The sequence below is a fragment of the Echeneis naucrates genome, chromosome 20 (assembly GCF_900963305.1).
Source record: "Echeneis naucrates chromosome 20, fEcheNa1.1, whole genome shotgun sequence".
Lineage (NCBI taxonomy): Eukaryota > Metazoa > Chordata > Actinopteri > Carangiformes > Echeneidae > Echeneis > Echeneis naucrates.
Genome location: NC_042530.1, coordinates 17,804,980 through 17,826,140, shown reverse-complemented (window position 1 = coordinate 17,826,140; position 21,161 = coordinate 17,804,980).

Here is a 21,161-nt window from a genome sequence, read left to right as displayed (position 1 = left end):
CAGTGGGATTTGATTTGTGCCAGGATTATAGTCACTAAGATGTGTGAAAAAGGGGGTACTGCCCCACATCCTGACCCTTCCATAATTTTCATTACTGCATCCTCCCTTGTGAACACCCCGGCTATTCCAGCTGCCAGCTCATAGTTTTGTGAGCATTTTCCTAGCTTGAAAAGTATCCACAAATATATATATATATATATATTTTTTTTTTTTTTTTCAGAGGCCATTTTAGGTCCATTTTGATATTGATATTTGACATTTGGTTCATGGTTTGTTGTCTTTATTCAACCTTTGGCTGTAAAAAATGTACTGCCCTGGTGAGCAAATAACAGCCGATGAACATGCTGCAATCAGCAGACCACAGTGGCCAAATGCATCATAGCAAGTATACTGTTCACTGTGCTCTGAATCACAGGGAGATAGCTATATAGATAGAACAGAGAAATATAAAGCAAGAACAAGCTGTACAATTTCAAAGCTTAAGTATCATACAGTTTTAAGTATCATATCATGAAATAAATATACATTAGTAAAAGGGTTATAGAGCAGAGAGTTCAAAGTGAATTACTGTAAATTATGACTTGTGGAGGGTGGTCAGGTGTGTATTTGCTTAGGTCACATGACGTTCAGGGTTTTGTTTTTCTCTGTATTGCTGATGAACATACTGGTGAAAAGCAGGTAGTATGTTACCCAAGAATGTGGCATGGTTAAAATCCTCAACACTGACCAAGAAGACAGTGGGATTTTGGGTTTGGTAATTAGCAACGGTAGGGCTGGTAAGAAGGCCACCTCTGCATCAGCTGGACGGAGGACATGGATTACAGAGGCATCCTCAGAGCAAGCTGCTCAATGTCCAGACTACAGAGGCATTCCTTGAGATGCACATGTCCAGAGTAGCACCAGCTCTTGCTCTCATACAGTGCAATCTTACCTCCTTCTTTTTTGCTGCTGCTCATAATGTCCGTGTCTTCCCTAACAGTCCTGAAGACACTAAAAGGACAAAAGCATGAAACCATGTCTCAATGAAACATCCCTGTTCCCCAGGGATCCCACATTACCATGATAATGGCTGGAACCACTGGTCTACATCTGAGGTTCACCCCAGCTCTGCAATCTGGGCATCTCCTCCACAACTACTCCAGCATCACAGGCCGAACTCTGAGTAGCAGCTGAGTCAGCTGGTTGCTGGTGGAAACATGCCAGGCAGGAATTACAGAATATCTCAAAAACTTTTAAATGTAGGCATTGCAGAAAAGAAGTCACCATTGTCCCAAGGTAAATAAAAAAAATGGCAATACAGACAGAATAAGAGAATAAACAATAAAATAGAGTTAAAATACACTGAACTACTGCGACAGGCTACCACCATTTTCTTTCAACAAGCATATACACAAAAAACATTCCTATTTTTGTTGTCTTGTTATTCTTGAATTATTCAATTACCCCCTGCAGTATAGGAAAAACAACCTTGATTTTTTTTTGTACCTGGTTAGCTACTTCAAACACTGTTGGTGTTGGAGTGGAAAGTGCATGTTCTTTGTTCTCCCCTTAAATTTTTTGTTAGCTCAAAGTCACAACCACCATATTTTCTCAGGAACAGGCTAAATCTGTTCCTCCGATGCTGAGTGCATGTGTGTGTGCATGTATGAAATCCTGCTGATAAAAGAAAGATGATGCTAGTTGACCTCCTTAGACACCCCCCACACAAGTAAAGCTTGAGCAAAAGACAAAATAGCCCAATATACATATAACACAATGATGATTGTCAAAACTTACTGTTTAACAATTAAAACTGATAGCACTCAGTGGTTAGCAGGCAAACTCACAGCAGCTGTTGTTAAACCATGGCAAAAAAAAAGAAAAAGCAGATGAGCAGCTTTAGTATGACTGCACATGGGAAGTTGTTGCACACATGGCCGGAAGGGCAGTGAAAGGCCCATGTTTGATTTTTATAGAACTTTATCATCCAAAAATGATTGTGTTGATGACATTGTATATTGTTCCTTATTTAAGCAGTGGATGAAAGTGGAGAAGACATTTGACTACAGACAGCTAGTCCTGCATAGATTCTGGACTCACCATATTATTCTGCTAAATACTGGAGTTATAGGACGGTCCTATTCACTGTTTGTAACCACTGAGTCACTAGACTGAATTAACAACAATTTTATCCTGGACTAGTAAAACCTATGTCCTTATTCTGATGCAGAGGAAGCAGAATTTATATTTTTACATTGTAATCTTGGAGTGGTTTCTGTAAGCATCCTGCAGCTGGGCCTTTCATGGAGGAAAAAAAATTTACTTGTGTCGTTTTTAGTGGTTTTTTTTTTTTTTGTTTTTTTTTCCTCCTGCAGCCAATGCATTTTTTCTGTCCCGTGGTCAGCACAATTGCTGCAGGCTGAGGCCAGTGGCAGCTTGATAGGCTGAGGAAATAAATGTTTCCAGACGTAGATGCAACCTTGTGCACCTTGCAAATTACTCACAGAGAGCAGGAAGAGAAGGGTGGGTGGTGGTATGTTTTTGGGTCAGCAAATGGGGGGCAAATCGTTCTGTTCAGTTACAGAGCAGCACTAGTTCTGTTCCCCCACAGATCAGAACTGGTTATGTTTCACCACAGAGTAGCACTGGTTTTGTTCCACGACAGTGCAGCGCGAAGTATAAAAGATTTCAGGGGAGGTAAAAGGGAGGATCCATGCCTAGGTGCATGCACGAACACATAACCAAGCATGTACACACAAATTTCAAGATTCACACACAAAGCTATATTCTTGTGCAGTCACTCCACCACTCCTTCTTTCATAAACTCATATGTGCACAATCTCATAGCTCACATTAACACACACTCTGTTAACAAAACACACAGAAGCTATGTGTTCATCCATTCAGTCACAAATTGTTAGGGGGATGATATAACAGCAGCAAACACGCACACACACACACAAAACACAAAGATCTGGAGGCCTCTAAACAAAGAGGAATATAAAATCTATTTTTTGTTGCTATAAAAAATGCAGCCGGAGCATACAAACTATATTTCCATAATGACGTTAATTTGGTGTGCATATGGGGTGTTAACTTTCCCTCTGCAGGCACTGCATATCAAATGAGATGCTGATCTAGGGGTAAGGGTTAATCTGTCCAGAAGCACTCACTTGTCAGGATCCTAGCATTTCCATTGTTTTCCCTCCCCTTTTTGTGAGCAGAGCTGGAGTCACTCCTCAGCTGCACACTTCCAGTCATCTGCACTCAAGCCACCTTCTCTCCTCTGGATAAAGCCTAGTTCAGCTTACCACTCATTACTAGATTGTCTGCTTACCCCTGCAGTACCACACCTTGGCTCAAGATGACTTTCATGTTTGCATCTCATTCATGCTTTGTGTCTCTAACTCAGCTCTCTGTTTGCAATTCAGTCCCCAGTTCCTGCACTCCTGTTGTGACCCAGAATCCTCTCTGCCCTATTCAGCAATGTTCCCACTGCTCCTCCCACCTTTGGAACACTGTCTCCTTGGACTTGGATCCTCCAGTGAGGAACCCCACCCTGTACTGCTGCAGCCACACTCATCTGGACAGCTAATCGTCTAATCGTCAGCTAAGACTGACTGAACACAGTTCTTGTGAATCTGCAAGAAAGCGATTTATTGAACAAAAGGTTTGGGATGCAGAGTTCTTTTGTCTGCATTTTGGGGTCCAATATTCCCCTCATTATGGCATCACTACCCTGACATTAAAATGCAACAGCTGATTTCTATCTGACCAAATTTCATGACAACTGTCAAAGGTGCTTGAGCGTGCTGCTCTCCTACATGGAAAACAGGTGAGGGTATGGAGAGCACTGACAATGTGCAATGCAGAATTGGGTTGGCAAACTGTGTGGGGTTTACCCTTCCTTCGCACAATATCAGCTTGGCTCTACAAACGGGTAAGCGGTAGAAGATGATGAATGAATCATGACCTAACAATGTGGCTGACACTGAACAGTGAGTCCAGTTACACAGTAGTATCATAATATAAACATTTAGACTAGAGAACAGGTCTTTGACATTCTCCTAGACCAAACTCAGACCACCACCACCACTGACTTTAGGTAAAGCAGCTGCACAGGTTCATTAGAGAGCAACAGCGTTGGAGTCAAGGGCCTTCACTATCCATATGTGACAGTGCTGTAGAGTGATAGCATTAGAGAGGGCTCTGTCACTGCATACATTCGACAAAGCAGCCTGTGAAATTTAAGTTGTGTGTGTGTGTGGAGGAATCAACATATCTGACCCAGTCAAACAATGTATGACACTGGAGACACTTCACACCATCTTCAAAGTTCAGTGTGGACATGTTGACTTGTGGACTTTGTAGCTGTAAACTCTACTGTAAATATATAACATAAAAACCTGCAAAATGTGCTTTTTCCTCATTATTTTCAATTTTTGTTGTCTGATGCCTGTAGGACAATATTAATACATTGAAAAGTGCTTTGAGATAAATTCTACCGTGTGTTTTTGCTGCTATGAAAGTTAGTCTGATGGTGCGTGTGTGAATAATTAGGGTAAAGGGTTTTCACGCTTTGATCAGAGTTTTATTTAAGACACAAAGCAGTGGAATGTTTAGCTCCAGGCCTTCTGTCTAATTTTGGATATGTGTGTGGAGATTTGACAAATGCACACAATGCAAATTATGTGTAAGAAAATAGAAAACAGGATATACAAGTCTTCAGAGGTTGTCTCATTTAATTTGATGTTTGATTGCAATGGAATATTTAAACTGATGGTAAACTGACACAGGGTGGATCTCATGACTCCTGCAGAAATGCTGCTTTTTAATTCCTGTTTTACTGGAAAAGTCAATAGTGTTGCTTTGCTCATCAATAAAGTCATTTCCACCATGCCTGCAGCTTTCCTTACACAGAATGGCGACTAATTATCTGAGGTTGGTAATATTGACAAGACAGTTTCCTTGCAAATAATACAGACACATGAGTAAAGTGAAACAAGATATTTCTCAATAATAGACTGAGGCAAATCAGCTGACGGTTTCACAGTCCTTCTTTCTGTTGGCGTTTTGAAAAAAGATAACATTCTTTTCTGATTCTGAGTTTAATTACATTTACATTACATTACATTTAAATATTTTATGGCCAGTGTGTCAACTTTTGCTCTTCTCAGTTCTCATTTAAACATGACAAATGAAAGCTCAGCAAAGATTCACCAATAGGAGCAGCATTTGGCAGAGATAGGGACAGAAAATGGGAGAAAAAGTGTTCTTCAAATAAACACTACTAATGAGCTGGTGTAGGATTTACATAGCTTGATGACTAAGGATCCTGGGTAATTACCTATGTGCACCTCAAAGTTTAACATGTGATGACTATAGGTCTGGTGACAATGGCAGCCAATCATCCCTGTCTAAGGGGGTCAGAACACCGCCCCTGGTTTAACATGATTTATCTGATGACTTATACAGTCTTGCTAGAGATCACCACTGACTTTATGAATAATTTCTTCATAAGCTCTCTAAGGACAGACAGCATAAATGGAGATGTATTTCTTTTTCATTGGCAAAGATGATAATAAAAGGCTGAAACTGGAGTATGTGTACTAATCCAGCATTTCAATGCAAAGAGTGTCGAAATTTTCAGTAGGCACTTCTGACAACATGTCAGGGATAGGCTACCAGTCCAGCATTAGTAGCCAAACAAAAAGCACATCCTCGCAAACAACTACCAAAAAAACAGCTTCTCTGGACATTTCACAGTTTTCATATTCCACAGTGATTTTCACATCCATGTGTGCCTGGCAGACAACTTCACTTGCTGTCATGTTGAAATTTAAGTGACATTATCTTAAAAGTTTCTCTGGCATCACACTTGACAACAATGTGAATTTCACCACTCTTTTGTGAGATCTTTTAAAGCTGCAATGCATATTTTAATACAATCATGGCTTAGGCACCACAAATAAATCCATTTGTCTAAGTCTGATAAAGTATCTGCCACCAGCTGTCAACTTATTTCCATGACTGTGTAGTACCCAGGGTTAACATTATATCATTCCAATCAATCAAATCTGACAAGCTTTCACTGGAAATGAAGTCCAGTCCTTGAATGGCTTTGGTAATGCCATTGAAAACATGCACTGCTTTCAAAGTTGTCTGCATATTAAGCCTCTGAATTGAAATTCTGCTTTCAAGAAACAACATATAGAATATAAATTTTAGGTTCTTCTGAAAATGTATTGTGGCTTGAGGACACAAAAAAAAATCCAAATAACAGAATGTTTTGTCTGAATGCATCTCAATGAGATTGTGTACTGTGTCTTCCTGCTGTGAAACACACTGAAATAGGGAATTATCAGTTTGTGGACTTGTGGTTGGAGATAAATGAGTTTTAAAATGGCTGAAGCTTGGCGAGGTTTACTGTATTTACTTATTTACCAAGCTGTTTTTGTCAGAAGATCAGAGTCAGAGTGTAACCTATATAATTAAACCTTAATTTTGGTTTCATTAATTATTTGGCACTTTGGTCCTTCTCATCTGATCGGAGTTCTGCTGTTGGTTCTGCTTTATAGGTTTAACTGCAAAGTACAACTGTTAAGCAGCCGTGTTGCTTATCATAGCTTGAAGCAGTGATAAGATGTTGCTAAGGTGCTGATTGTGTACTCACCCTTATTCAGTCCGACAGACTCCAAACCCAAAACCACTGGTAGTCTTGTGTTTTTTGGCTGGAACTGGACCAACCTTTGTTGGTGGTTTGTTTCATTTTTGTCAGTTGTTTGAAAAAAAAAATATTTATTGAAAAAATATATTTTTAGTGACATTTACTTTAAAAACAATAGTTAAAAAACATAATGGTACTCCGATTTCCTCCCACAGTCCGAAGACATGCATGTTTAGGTCAATTGGTGACTATAAATTGCCCATAGTTTTGAGTGTGAGTGTGAGTTGTTATTTTGTCACTCTGTCTCTACAGTATGTGTTGGCCCTTTGATGGACTAACGAACTGTCCAGGGATATTGCCCGGGATGTTGGCTGGGGTTGGCTTTAGCACTGTCCGTGACCTGGAAACAGATAAGTGGTGGAAAATGAGTCATTGACTTTCAGTACTTTTAAAGTAAAAGTAAAGTACTGCATCTGTCTGTGGGTCACAAGGGGTGCTGGAGCCAATCCCAGGTCACATAGAAAATTAATGGTGAAGGCAAGTGGACAAGTAACTGAGCTTTCAAGGGGGAGTACGACATGTTATGCTTCAAAATCTGTGGTCAGTTTCTGCAGTCTAAAATAAAAGTGTCAACTGATCACATCACTTTGGCTTTCACTGTTGAATCATACTGTTTGAAAGCCTCTTTACTGGCAGATAAAACAGCATCCCAGCTAAAGGTGACTGACCTTTCTGAGGATGACAGACTTAAATTAGTTGAGAGAATGGCAGAAGAGTTTTGTAAAATTGTGCCCACAGATGGATGTCCCCCTCTCCAACAGGTTGCGTTTAAAGAAACAGGTTGTCTGAACATATGCATGTGTGGTATGAAGGAATTTAGCTGGTTGATTTAACTTGAAGTAAAGTAAACATGAAGTAAAAAAAAAAAAAACATGATGTAAAAAGCCCTTAGCAATGGGATCCTGTCCTAGAAGGAGACATATTATAACTAGTGTACAATTAAATAATTTCTCCATAATCATTAGCTGTTACAGTTCAAAGAACAGGCTACATTTTAAAAGCATAAATCAAGGATTATATGTACTGCGAGTGTTATAAAGAAATGTTTCCTCTCAGCAGATGTTTTATGAAGCAAAATTCACTCGGGGGGCTCCTGTATTTAGTCAAAATAATCTTTTCTCTTGGCAACTTGCCCTGCTCCTTTATGTTCTGTTAACATGACTGATCTTAACAAAGATTTCTGAGGAATACGAGTATTTGAGTGGTTCTTTCCTACAGACACCCAGTAATTTTAAAATACACAACAAGACTCCCTAGTTTCAATCATGCTTACTGACATTCACTCGAACAAGGCAAACAATCCCATTCATGCCAGACAGTGGTCACTGTTGGAAAATATTCTCCCTCACTGAATCAAGGAGGAGCGCACACACACACAGGACATTGGACTGCTGTTAGTAGCAACTGTATTTAAAAGGAACAATTCTTTTGATTACTTAACAGTCAGCCTGCAATAGACTGTTACAGTTTTTTAAATTTTTATCCTTAAATTTCGAAATGAGCAGCTGCCTATTGAACAAATCAGTATATGAGAACAAGCCCACATGTAGAAAAATAGTGAGAAGAGGTAGCAAACACAGCATTCCGTGTACACTCCTTTTGGAAAAAATGCCTGTTTTCACATCCACATGTAATAACAGTTCCACAAGTAAAGCCCTCAGTAATACACAGCTTTGTATCCACATAACCAGTGGTGCTCGACAAGTCAAATGGTTCTCCCAACAATCCCAGCATCACCCTCCCTTCCATCTCTCTAAGCTACTGCACATCCATCAGTCCTCTGACCTCTGCTGTAAATCTCCACGCACAACACTGACACCAGGCGGTGTAGGCAGATCACAGGGTGATGAGAGGGAAATAAAACAATGGTTTTTATGGCTCTGAAGGATGCAGCAGTCAAGCTTAGAAAGCAGTGCACTTTATTGGAGGAAGTCACATTTACTGACCACTGATCTCCCACTCCATTAGTTGCAGTACATAAAGACCATTAATCCGGTGCACCTCAGAGCAGGCTTTGTGACATTGCAGCAGCCCAGTACATTGGCACTGTCACACCGAGGAGGAAAAACCTGCACTTTAATGCAAATTAAGGAACAAAGGTGATTATCAGGTGAATAAAATGTATTAATAATTGTAGCTACATGTTCCAAATCAAGTTTCAATCATCTCAATCTGTTATATAGCAGCTAAGACCTTGGAAGAGCTCCACAATGAAACAGCAATGATCCGAGCCTGAGGCTATAACCAAGCCTCATCTGTTGATTAACAGATAATTTAGTTAACAAAGAATCAATAAGAAATCTTTTTGATTTTACACTACACTAAGTCAAAACACCAAGCATGGTCTCTGCTTCTGAAAGGTGATTATTTTATATATATATATATATATATTTTTTTTTTTTTTTTTTTCAAACTATGTATTAGTAGGTTGAAGATTCTTATATGGACTTATATGAACATTTATTGAAAAAATATTTCATTGATAATGGAAACAATCATCAAGCAACAGCAGTTCAATGAAGCCCTATATTTGGGGTAAACCTGACAGTTGCTAACCTGAAGCATTGGTAAGAAACTCAATGTCCAGTAGTATAATATAAATCATGTCATTATCAAAATAGGCCAAGCTCTTTCAACTTAGCCATGCAATGGACTGGTGACCTGTCCAGGGTGTACCCTACCCTCACCTGGAACATTTGGTGGGATTGGGTCCAGCACTCCACGTGACCCTTATGTTAAATTACAGACACTGTGTGAGAGAGTGAGCATGTTTTCAACTTACAAGTGTTGTATTTACTTTTTGGTTGCTTAGTGCTGTGATGATGCTGTGCAAACACACTATGGAGGGGGTCTTTAACTTCATTCAGATTGAGGACCACTGTGAGGCTAAATGCATGAACTGGTCATGGAGCTGCTTGAGAACGAACACTTCACAACATCCCCCACAAGCAGTGACCTGGTAGCCGGTATGTGAGACTAGACGGAGTCATGGATACACAGTGCATGGTAGTCAAAGAATCAAGACATTCCGGCAGCCAGCAAGTCATATATCAAAGCAACAAGCAGTGCAAGAATGGATGGCTGCAGCAACCTTGAAACCTGTGTAAAAGCCTGACCAACACACATGACAAATCTGCAGGGTGTGAGCTCGGGGTAGACATTGAGTCAGGCAAAGCTCTCATCAAGTGAAAACAACAGGAAACAGATGCACACCGCAGTGATCTCTGGCCTGAGTCAAGCTGGTCTGCAAGAGGGCTTCATCATTCACCTTTTGCATAGTAAGATATGACTGCTTTAAATGTTTGTCTTTATGGAAGCATACTCTATTCCCTAGAGGGAAGACATTCTACTGTTTTTAATGAGATTGTCTCATAACTATGATGATGACAATACTAATACTAATGCTACAACTACTACCACTACTACTACTAATAATAATAATAATAATAATAATAATATAGTTGATTAAGAAAAGAATAGTAAAGCATGATGACTGACACACACAAAAACGTAGAATTCCTGAGTTCAATATACACACACAAACACACACACACACACACACACAAGTGGAGAGATAAGTGCCTTAAACTGTTTATAATCTGGAGGCAGCTTTTAGCTGGCAGTCCTGCAGGTTACTCCCTTCAGCTGATTTTTCAAAGCAGAAAGCTGAAGGGAGATGGAAGGTGGGGAAGAAGCTAATTGAAACCCATGTTCACTTAGAAATGACACTCTTTGGTGCTCTAAGTTATCCATCAGGGTGCTATAGCATAGTGATGGGATTTTCAGGAAGTGGATGGACTCAGCAGAGTTGAGGCCTTGATTAAACTCACAATCAGCTGTGGATAGATTCCCTCTGCCTCATCGATAAAGCAAACAAGTCTGCATTTTGGAGCTGTTTTCCTCATGTGAATGCTTACTGCTGAGCTTTGTCTGCTTATGCCTCACTGAAGCCCTTAAAAGTAGGGCATATTATCCAGCTGACCTGTTTCAGGATTTTCCTACATTGTCTCCATTTGTGTGGAGTGTAGTGTAAGATTGGATTTGCTTTTGTTGTTCAAACATTTCCCAATTTCTGTGCAGGTTTGGGAAAATCACATCACATTACTGAACAAACAGACACAGTACATTTGCATTCAGTTCCTTCATTAAGATTCAGAGCTACTTTCTCCACTTTTAGTAATGTTTAAGATTGTTGCAGTGGAATGGTGGGTGCTGTTGGTCTATTCACTGTTCTATTCACTCACTCACTCACTCATTTTCTACCGTTTAATGTTGGCTGCAACCAATACCAGCCAACATTCTGGGCGAGGGTGGGCTATACCCTAGACCGGTCACAGAGACAAACAACCACTCACACTCACCCATGGGTAATTTATAGTCACCAGTCAACCTAAACACACACATCTTTGGACTGTGGGAAGAAACTCATGCAGGCATGGGGACTCCACACAGAAAGGCCCCAGGCAGGGTCAAACCCACATCCTTCTTGCTCTGAAGCAATAGCGCTAACCACTATGCTGCCATGCTGACCCTATGTTCTGTTGTCATACAAAAAAAATATGTGAAGTTAGCTGAAAGTTGTCCCTGTGTTATTGCTTTACCCCCGATCCAAAAGCTGGGTTGATTATGCAAGTGCATGTAACAATATGTATATGTATAACAATATTTCTGGATACATTTGAAGCAAAGAGTGATGGAAAAAACTGTGCATAATTTCATCCGTATTATGTCCCTGCCATATTATATAAATATTATAAAATATTATTCAAATATGCATCAGTGGTATTACTATTAACAGTCTAAGCCAAGTTTATCAATTGCAGCCCTCTGAAAGGCTTTCTGCCAGGCAAAAACAGTTTTATTCATGTACACAATGCGTATCATACAGTCAGTTTGGTGTTGATCTCGATGTCATTCAGTTCCAGAAGAACATGTAATAGCGTAATTACATAAACAATGATTGGCAGCCTCAATAGTATGATATTTCTGGAGAACCTTTCAAAAAGGTGTACATTTGCATAAGCAACTTGGATTAATGTGACAGCCAAGCAGATGCTCTCAGCGGGAAGCCCGCACAATAACAACTTTCAGTGATTTGGCGTAATCAGTAAAACTTTCTGTTTTGACTAGAACGTTTTGAGACTGAGAGAGGAAAAAAGTGGCAAAGAAGGGAAGGTTAACTCAACCTTTGGTAACGATGATGCCAATTTACACCCATTAAATAAAATAATTGTGTTTGAGTTCTTAAAAAAAGCATATGACTGTGAGACCTCTTGTTGTAGGAGGCAAGGTGTGACTTGTTGAAATATTATCGACAGCCAAGGTGAGTGTTCTAATTCCTCACATTGGTTCTTGGCAGGGGCAGCACGGTGGAGTGGTGGTTAGCGCTGTTGTCCCACAATAAGAGGGTCATCGGTTTATGATGATGGGTTGAATAGATGCTGGTTTATGTTTTTGATCTACATCAGGAAAAGTATAACTTTGACTTTAATAGCAAAGACTCATACTGTAAATCAAGTGATTCCATAATCTTCTGTCATACTTTAACATTAAAGCAGTTTTATCACTGCCCTGGTATCAGATGTTTCCTGTATTGAACTACAACATCTTTATTGATTTTTATAAGAAACTGGTCGATTGGAGAGTGAAATCACTGGTAACAGCCAGCTCCAAAAAAAGCAATGAAAAACATTTTAGCTGGACATTTTTCCAGCTCCCCTGAGAATCACAAATGTTACCTTTACTGCCCCAGAAAAAATTTGATTGTTTTAAAATCAATAAACAGTGTTTGAGTCTTGCCTGCTTCCATATTTTTTTGTAACTGTCATGCCCTAATTTTCGGCCTCCTCCTCCTAATGTGCGTGTGTGTTTCTATCCTTTCCCCTTGACTGTGCCATATTGCAGGAGTGGAGACAGGTGTGCAGGACTTAGGCCACCAGCTGCCCATCATCACAATCAACTCTGTTATAAAGACCAGCTCAAGCGCCACCATGCTGCCAGATTGTAGATTCTGTTACCCACAGTCAGTCGCGCATGGAGCCTCACAGTCATACTGCTGTTCTTGTGAACGCTTGTGTAATTCCTGCCTCTGTACCCACAGTTTTGCCATTGTCCGTCTCCAGCCCTCTTCTCCTGCCCTGCACATCACTCTGCGTGGTCACCCTCAGCCAAACCTCACGTCCTGACCATGCTCGTCCCCCTGCCTGACTCTCCTCAGCATGTCTCCCAGCTTCACACCCAGACCCTGGCCCAAGCCTCCCGGCCACCACTTGGCAGAGAAAAATAAATTATTTTCTACACTGCCCACTGCCTCCTGCCTCTGTGTCCTGCATCTGGGTTCCCTAGCTTCCCTAACATATAGCAGAAAGGTGAACTTAAATAGATTTTCAGCTCAGCAGTATTTCTCAACACAACCAGAGAAAATGTTTGTGAGACTAAAAGAGAATTTCAAATATTTTCAAAGCCAATTTTGTGATTTCCAGATGTTGTGCAAATGTTACCTTTACTGCCCCAGAAAAATTTTGATTGTTTTAAAATCAATAAACAGTGTTTGAGTCTTGCCTGCTTCCATATTTTTTTGTTTCCTCTGGTTTATCATGGGAAGGTCTATAGCCATTTTTTTCTTCATCTTATCGAGAAGCTGACAGAACCTTGTTGCAATTATTGCAAAAAACTTGGACAGAACTTAATGTTTCCATCTCAGCTATTGTTTATTTTATACATCTGGAGAGTCAGCACAAGTTTGGATCACAGGATTGCTTTTATGATTGTCTTTAGCTAGACAAAGTGGTGGAAGCATCTTCTCATCTGTGCTAAACAATTCCACTGTCTTTGAAAACCTGCAAGGCTATTGCTATATTTGAATATTTGAAATTGTGCTGCATTCATGAACTGCTCTCTTCTGCTTTACTTTTATTGCTGCTAATCCAGATGCTAATTCATCATTTAGGATATTTTGAACATATTTCTATGTGTATAATATGGATCAAATGTAAAGTGGTTAAGTACAATTCTTAAACAGATCAAATTTTTAACTAAAAAATGAATAAAACATTTCTCACAACTCGTGGGAAATCTTGACTTGGTTCAAGCAAAAGTATGAAAATGATTTCTTGACACTATTATGATTCTTATGAAATGGTCTTGCACCCACACTGGGGGTAGGAGGTTGTTTGTTTTACAGTGTGGGGAAACTTGAATATAATTGGTCGAGCAGTTCCTTGGTGGGGCTGAAGCTAGTTTGGTTTCTAGGCTTTACCACAGCGGGTTCAAAAACAACTAGTGTATACACGATAGAAAGGCTAGATATAAATCAGATGAAGGAGGAGTTGACAATCAGAGAAGATCAGTGGATTGGCAGGAGGGTTTAAAATAGGTCAGCTACATCTAGCCCCACACACAACACACAACTAGAGGTGGAAAAAGAATGGGGGCAAATAATCTCTTATGTCATGAAACTCCGATTAGTTTTATGTCAGCGTTGTCTTGTCATTTCCTGCTTTATTTTGAAATCCCTACTCTCTTTGTGTTTCAGTTTGCTTGCTCTTCCTCTTGTGACAGTCTGATTGGCTTTCCCTGCCCTGATTGTGTTCACCTGTTACCCATCACTTTGTGTATATATAGTCTGCATCTCTCTTTGTCCTGCGCTGGTTTGCTGTGTCTCAGGTTGTTGAACTAAGCCATCTTCAATCCATGTCCTTTTCCTGCTCTAATTTCCTGAGTTATGGTGATACTTTGATCTTTTTTGTGAAGCTTAGCCTTGTGATTTGTGTTGATACCCTCCAAGCATTGTCTTGCGCCTTTTATTTCTAATTCTACGGTAATTTCAAAACATTTGCTTGTCTTTTGTTGCTACTTCTCCTGTTCATTTCATACCAGTTTGTTTCCTCGAACAATGATTTTGAACTTTTGTAAATAACCATTTATTAAATTTTTACTTTGCAAAGTGTGTTTGGGTTGAGATTTGTGCCGTTCTGTCTAAGGTTGAGCCAGATACAGAGTCAATATCCGTGTTCAGGCTGAAGGAAAATCCTCCTTAGGGCGTCCTGTCATAGAGACAGAGAGTAACACGTCATATTCTGAAAGCCACGCCCACCGGAGGGGAAAACAATCGGCAGCACAATTTAAAATAGACCGTCTAGTATTGTAGCTTAAAACATGATTTCACCATGTCAGATGATTATTTTAACATGCTAGCTGTACCTGAGAAAAACCGGTACAGTTAAAAACTCATATGTGGGCCTTTCTCATTGCCCCTTCTGTTTGCCTTCATTTTCATGGAGAAATGATCCCACTGGATGGCCGGAGGTGGAATACATCAAAATTCACAACTACTGATCTGATGAACTTCTGATCAACCCATATCAATTTCAGGCTTAAAATACAACTTTTGTATAAACCATACCCATTTCCAGTTTAGGTCGCGCCCCTTCCGAGTACGAATACGGATACAGATAATGTAAATGGTTGAACAGATATGGATAGTGGTGTTCTCGCTCATCCCTAGTTCTGTCACACTCACTCAGCATTAGGCCAAGGGCAACATTGAACAAGCAAAAGGAAACACGGTGGTACTGCAGATCTTAGCAGATGCTGCCCTCAAAGTAAGCAGAAATAACCAGAAGTTATTTATTTGTATTTTAATTGGCAGCATGGTGGCATAGTGGTTGCCCCACAATAGGCAGATTGCAGGTTTGGTTCCCGGCCTGGGTCCTTTCTGTGCATTTGCATGTTCTCCCCGTGCCTGCGTGGGTTTTCTACCACCATCCAAAGCCATGCATGTTTGGGTTAACTAGTGACTCTCAATTGTCCATGAATGTTTTTTGGCCCTGCGATGAACTGGCGACCTGTCCTTGGTGTACCCCACCCTCACTAAGTGTGAGCTGGGATTGGGTCCAGCACCTCCCTACAACCCAGAAACAGATAAGTGGTGGTAGATGAATGAATGGATTTTATTTATTTAACAGGACAGTGACACTGATTATACAAAAACATAAAATGCAGGAAGTACACACTGCTTAGCACAAAATGGCATCAAAATACATAATTAAATACAATGCCATATACAATCATTACCTAATTTAAAATGCCTACACAGAATTATACACTTACATGAGGTTAGTAACACAAGTTCTGATAGTTATCAGATGACATCCCATGAGGGTAACATCTGAGAACTAAGTGCTCACTTTGGTACCTTTAACATGAATGCACACAAGACTAATTACCAAGTAGCCAGTCTTTGACAGTCCATGAGGAACAGTGGTAAGCTTGAGCCAGGAACCCCCCCCCCCCCCCCAGCAAAGCAGCACATACTGCACCACACCTCTCTTGTCAAGACTGGATTTGATGACTTCAAGGAAATACCAACATGCAGTTTTAGTGGTGCTTTCCTCTGAAGCTGAATTGCATAGGGTGTAGTAGGTTTTCATTGTAAGAAGTTCAATTACCTGCTCAGCAACAGATTTTTATATCACTATGGAGATGGCAGGGAGTATACATATAGGTCTGTTGGTCTTTATTTCCTGTCTTTCAGCCAATTTGAATGTAGGTGTTACAATGGCAGTCTTTAGGAAGAGGGGGATATATATTCATCCAGTGACAGGTTTTCAGTATGCATAATGGGCACAGAACGATATTCTAATGGCCTCAGACAATGGATCAGCCTCCATACTTCTCCTCTTAGATCTTAGTGCTGCATTCCACACCATAGATCATAATATTTTACTACAGAGACTGGAACATGAAATTGACATTCAAGGAACTGCACTAAGGTGGTTCAAATCCTACTTATCAGATAGACATCAGTTTGTTCATGTTAACAGCAGCTCCTCCTCACGTACGATAGCCAATTATGGAATTCGGTACTTGGACCAATCCTCTTCACCCTATATCTGCTTCCTTTGGGCAACATTATGAGGAAACACAGCATGAAATTTCACTCAGCTGTACTTACCATTCAAACCAAATGAAGTTGGTCAGATAATCAGACTGCTGACATGTCTTGAAGACAGGATGATGCATAATTTTCTGTCTAAATTCAGACCAAACTGAAGTTATTGTACTCGGCCCTAAGCACCTCAGACAAACGCTATCTAATCATCGCATCAGTCTGGATGGCATTACTTTGGCTTCCAGCTCCACTGTAAGAAACCTTGAAGTAACTTTTGACCAGGACATGTCCTTTGTCCCTCACATAAAACAAGTTAGTCGGGCAGCTTTCTTACACCTGAGAAACATTAGGAAAATCAGAAACATCCTTTCTCAGGATGATGCAGAAAAACTAGTCCATGCATTTGTAACTACTGTAACTCATTACTATGTGGATGTCCAAATAAATCTCTAAAAGGCCTTCAGTTGATTCAGAATGCTGCTGCATGAATATTAACAGGAACTAGGAAAAGAGATCACATCTCTCCTGTGTTAGCTGCTCTTCATTGGCTGCCAGTAAAATATAGAGTAGAATTCAAAATCCTTCTTTTAACATATAAAGCTCTTAATGGCCAAGCTCCATCATATCTCAGAGAGCTCATAGTTCCTTACTGTCCTAGCAGGCCACTCCACTCTCTAGATGGAGGTTTACTTGTGGTTCCTAGAGTCTCCAAGAGTAAATCTGGAGGCAGATCGTTCAGTTATCAGGCTCCTCTTCTATGGAACCAACTTCCATTATCGGTCCGGGGGGCGGACTCTTTAGCAATTTTCAAGACCAGGTTGAAAACATTTCTATATGACAGAGTTTATATATTAAACTTTATATATTAAATTATATATTATAGTTAAATAGTTCAAGTTCATTTAGTCTTTAGCTATGCTGCTATAGGCTTAGACTGCTGGTGGAAGGAATGAGAGCCTTGCTATAAATAAATCTGATTTGATTTGATTTAGAACATCCTTATATTTCTTTTTAAAGAGCGGTCAAGTCCCCATGCATCCTTTGCTCTTGAGTGTGATAGTGACAGAATTTCATTTCATTTAAGAAGACCACTTCTGTGGGTGTGAACCCTGCTACTTGGCTACTTGTCCTCAGCACAAACCCACTATGATCCACTGATTGAGCCACTGGTTTGAGCTGCTCCAAAAAGGGTGCTTAGTTTTTGAGCAGAATTAATAAAATAAAAAGTAACAAATCCTGATTTTCTCCCTTCCAGATCGTTGATAAATACAGTTCCATAACATTTTAATCTTCCTTTCAGCCTATTTTACTGTCTCTGAGAAAAAGTCTACTTTAGTTTTTCTTGGCTGTCCTGTAACTTTGTTTCTGAGGCTTTTGAAGATCAGTTGATCTTTCATTTCAATCATTAAGAGCCAGTCTCATTAAACCAAGGTAAATGTTGTCTTTGTCTATATTTCTGTGATCTTGTTTTCATACATTTGAATAGGATAACTAATGACAGTTTTAAGGGTGTCACAGGCCAGCTCACTGTTCCCCCCACAAGTTATATCAGTTTATGTCTATGAAATCATCCTGAACTGCCTCCTATCTTTGTGTGACTGAGTGCCCAAGGCTTACATCACACATTTTGAAAGACTGTTTGACTGAAACCTCAGCCCTCCAGCCTACAAGAGTATTAGATCTGCAAAATGTCTGACACATTCCGATTTGACAGTTTCTTCATTTCTTTGGCATTTCTAATTTGAACCAACTGAAGCGGGTGTCACTCTCCACCAATCCTGACTCTCAGTCTGGCTTTTCATTACAGGACCCTGGTTTGCACTGAGGTGTGCGATAAATTGGTTATGTCTAAAGTCAAATTATATCCAGGTCTTTGCAATTCAATTCATTTATTGAAAAGAGGAGGGGGAAAAAACTGTTAAAAAGAAATGTACTATATTGCCGCTTTCACTGAAAACAGATTCACAAAAAGGGAGCTTGCGGCAGATTGCCTGCCAATTTTTGGTCTAGACATGAGTTGGGAGCTCTTTCACTGCCATTCATGTAGCGCTTGACAGAAAAAGGCATGGTTTAAAATAGAAAAGTGAAATCCCTCCCATCAATTATTTCACACCTACACATCTGATATTGAATGGAATGAAACCTCCAGGACCATGTAGAGTACCATTGTAATGTTCCTGTTGTGCCATTCAACACACGCACCCATTTCCACAGTTTTATTCGATTATGGCAGATTTTTGACTTCCAGTACATTTAAACTTATTTTTTCATCTCATGACCTATATTAGATTATAAAAAGCCTGTTATTATTTGTTCTATTTTCAGACATTATAAGCGCTGACACTTATTCCCATTCAACCAGTCAATTGGAATTCCAGAAAAAAAGGAGTATTGCAGTAACAAAGATTTAAATAATATATAAACTGAAAATTAAGTCAAATTTAATGTGAAACGATGATAGTTCTTGTGAGATATTTTTTTTCTCCTGACAGTGGAGTGGTGTTTGGAAAAAGGATGTAGAAGTAAAGAGAGGACAAAAAACAAGTTTTCTTGTGTCTCATCCTCCAGCACAGCACACTTTACACAACTAGAATGAACTAATGCATTTTATTAAAGGCTTTTACTGTTTGTTGTCACAGATGGACTCAGGGAATGTGACACATAGAAAGAATGAAATGAAAACGTTTAATCATGACAGTGGTATGTGGATAGGTGATGCACTAAAGTAAAAGCGTGGCCAAAATAAATAGATGTCAGCAAGTGGGAAGGAGAGAGTAAGTGAGCACATGGGCCTGCTTTGATGGCCCCAAAGGCCCAGGTAAGTTGTATCAATGACAGCACCGCAACAGGCACCATTTGCCTACTGAGGTTAGTCAGGAAGACCTTGGTGGAAGGGTCGTTATTTGTGCAAAAGAGCTATGAAAAAAAAAAAAAATGTAAAAAAAAATTAAGATTATCTCTGTTTATGCTGGCACTTATCAAGCTGATGGAAAATTTGGGGGCGCAAAAATGTGATTAAACTTAATTGTGAGGATAGCATTCATTCATTGCTGTTTAAAAACTTTCACAAATTCTCTTCCCAGCAAGTTTCTATATTTTAGGATAGATAAATAAAGTTATTCATATGATTGATATTATTATGATCATTATTAGCATTTTGTTCTTATTGTGCAGGTGCAAACCTGTCTTTGTAAAATCCCTTGGTACTGTAAAGACCTTTCTTATTTCTATAAAGGGTCTAAATATTTGATATCCATGCCCATTTATAAAACAAACTGTGAATAAGAAACACCATGCCCAGGGCTAACAAAGCCTGTGGTCTGCAATTGCATGATTGCAGTACTCAGTGCAGGCCAAAGAGCTAATGCAGTGTTTGCTGTAGCAACAAATTCTATCAATGGCCAACAGCCATAATAAACACAGGAAGGAAAACAAGGAAACAAGTCATAATACCACAAATTCCTTGGATTGTAATACTCAACACACAGGCAGTGTTCCTGTGCCGTGCCACAAATATATTTATTTTATGATTATAAGCTGCCATAACATACAATGGCGTCAAATAGAGAATGACTGCAAATACAAAGTGCGTTATTGGTTCTAGACACTGGACTGCCCTTCTCACTGCTGCAGAAAAATCTAGCGGACATTATGCTCCACTGCACTTCACAGCTAACGTTTTACTTCAGCAGCTGCAAGCCATGTTTCACTTATGTGTGCATATCAGTCATGGAGGCGACTGTCTCTGAGGTGTAAGTGAAGGAAAGCTGACAGAAAACTCATCCCACCAGTTCATGACTCATGACCCGCTCATACATTCAGCCGTTCATAAGGTGCGGCGCAGAAGAGTCCCTAAAAGGATATAATAAATGATTGAGTCATGCCTGGGGTGGAGGAGAAGAGTACAGACTTTCAACAAGGGGGGCTAGATAGACTTCCAGCAGCGGAATGCTTTCTGCTCAGCTAAGCTCCACCTTCAGACAGTCATTTATTGTCAGGACCAGGGCAGCTTATTGACAAGGCCACAGATTTCCTGATTAATGGACCTCTCCACCATTGGCATTCACCACTGCCGACATCATTTTAATGTGTGGTTGATCAATAGCGCCATCAACACTGAGAATATCCTGCCGTCAAAGTTATGGGGATTTGTCTGGGCATATGTTCCCATTAGGCCAATCATAGTGAGGTCCAAAAGGGCATGTAGTGTGCAAGGGGAAAAAAAGATTGTTGGAGCTGTTTCTTCAATGTGAGAGAGATATGGACTCCAGGTGACAGTAACGACCAGGCTTTGTTTCATCTTTCACACTATCTTTACCTTACTCATAAATTACCCAGGGATCACTTGTGGGCCCCTGGAAGTTCAGAATGTACATTTGTCACAGTTTCTCAAAATGTCTGACAGTGACGACAAATTTCACTGGCAAGCAGTTTACGTGTTCAATATTAAATCAGCTCATGTGTAAATTCAAACATCTAGGAATCCACCCCTTATCTAAGTCAGTTATCTGTCAGTGTTGGGGCAGGGAATGGGACTCGTTGCTGCATGATATTGTTTTACCC